This window comes from Orycteropus afer, unplaced genomic scaffold (genome assembly GCF_000298275.1).
Source record: "Orycteropus afer afer isolate SDZICR_OR568_19922 unplaced genomic scaffold, OryAfe1.0 scaffold00005, whole genome shotgun sequence".
Taxonomy (NCBI): Eukaryota; Metazoa; Chordata; class Mammalia; order Tubulidentata; family Orycteropodidae; genus Orycteropus; species Orycteropus afer.
The window spans coordinates 5,939,184-5,941,428 of NW_006921592.1; positions in this window are offsets into that span (position 1 = coordinate 5,939,184).

Below are 2,245 nucleotides of genomic sequence, written 5' to 3' on the forward strand. Positions count from 1 at the left end.
CCCTACCTGCCTTTCAAGTCTGGAATTGAACTCACCCCCATGGCTTCCAGCCAAGCAAAAGATAAGCACAGGAGCTGAACATTTACATTACGTAGGTACACTCCTTGGAGAGATCAATCATGGGAAAATAGAAGGGCTGTGTACATAGGGAGACAGGTTGGGGGGCAGGAGTACATGGGAGGGAAGAACACAGGCAAGAGGTACAATGGGGAAGAAGTGGGAAGAGAGCTGTTGCATTGTGGGAAATTGCAGTCATGAGACAAAGTGTATGTGAAGTGCTGTATGGAAAATGAATTTGCTCTGTAAACTTTCACCCAATTCCCAATAAAATTTAATGAATTTGCTCTGTAAGCTTTCACCCAAATCCCAATAAAAATTAAAAAACAGAAAAAAGGAAAGACAATTTATCTCACTAAATTGTACGTATAGAAGTATTGAATTGGTGGATGTTTTGCTAAATATATTCTCAAAAAAAATAAAATAAATAAAATTTAGGTAAAAAAGATAACCTTAGAATGGCAACGGAATATTGTCTGATTTGCTTGCTTTTGTACATTTCATCAGGAGGAAACAATTGCTGGAAGAGGGCATCATGTTTGGATAGTAGAATCAAATAGTATTTGGGAGGCCCTCAGTGAGATACATTGACACAATTACCCAAACAATGGAGTCAAGCATTCTGGTGATCATGAAGGTAATGCAAGACTAAGTAGCATTTTGTTCTTTTATGCTTAAGGTTGCCATGAGTAAGAGTTGACTTGATGGGAGACAAAAACAACACTACTATTATTCTCTGATCTTAAAAATACGATGGTTAGTGTCAGCAATCAAGAACTCATGGATTGATTGATTCATTCATTCATTGCTCTTTACTTTTGGAAAGAATGAAAATGTGTCTTTTAGATTTCGAGACCTTTAAAAAAGGCATTATTGCTCAATCAAATACAATTGAGAGTGAGTTACATTTTATGATTTAGTTTTTAAATTACAAATCCCTCCCTGGTTATATTGACTGCAAACACAGTAAAGAGTGACTACTTTCTAGACAGCAGCCTGACCTTAAGGCTATTGCTGAGGGGGTGCCTGTGGGCCCAGTCTGTGCACTGACTCTTTATGACTGTTTGTGTCAAAGATAAAGAGTAATTGATGTGCTAGTTAACACAGGGTGAAAAATGACCTTGATTTTCACTTTGTTCCTATTTAGCTGTATGGTTGATTCTGCTCTTCTTTACCTGTTTACAAATACTTAACCTGTATATTTTAATCCTCTATTTTCATGTATTGGTATGAATAATATGAACATAATTTCTCAGACACCTTGTTGGTCTATATTTTAACTAAAATGTCATTTTGTGTGTGTATAGTAAGAAGAAGATAAACTCAAAAGGCATTATTCAATTATTCCACTATGTACTGTTCCAACAAAACCAATATACCAAAAATCCTATGATTTGATAACTTTATGCTATGATAGATGTCAAAACATAGCTAAAATACAATTGAACTGATGTGAGACAATTTGATAGTTTTATGGGTTTTTAATTTGTTTTATTTTAGTGTATTTACTTTTAATCCTTTGTCTTTTCCTTTCTAGCCAAAAATTTGGTATCTTATGATACTTTTGCCATTATTTTGTATATGCCGTGGTCCAGAATTCTTAAAGGTGAAGTTATAATAGGGGTTTTCTAGACTGAACCAAGACATACCAGGTTGAGAAGTCAAAAAGGAAAAGTTTATATCAGCCAAGTAAATTTGACATAAACAGAAAGAACTTCTATTTTCCCACTTAGCAAGAAACCTAAGGGCTTATTCTGTATTGTTAGTTCAGTGACTCAAGGGATATCCAGATCTTTGAAATTTCTGCTCTGCCATCCTCAGTGTTTTAGAAAAGTCTGTTGCTCCAAATAATGTTAAAAATAAGAGAGAAGGAAGTCTTTTTCCTGGGGCAAAATCTTTTCCAGAACCCAAACTCCCCCTTCACCCCTTGGATTTTCCCTTAGATTTCCTTGCATAAAATAGGTTACATGCACATCCTTAAAAAAAAAAATACCTGCCAAAGGGTAGCAGGGTAAACTTAATTAATTCAGATCTGCAGAGGTCCTCCTTACCTGAACACATTGCTGCCCAACAGATGAAACTTCTGTTCCCTTCCTTTAAGAAGAAAGGAGTGGGAAGGCGGGGCAAGATGGCAGACTAGGCAGAAGGATTGCACAGACCCTCTTCAACAAAGAAAAGGGAAACCAAT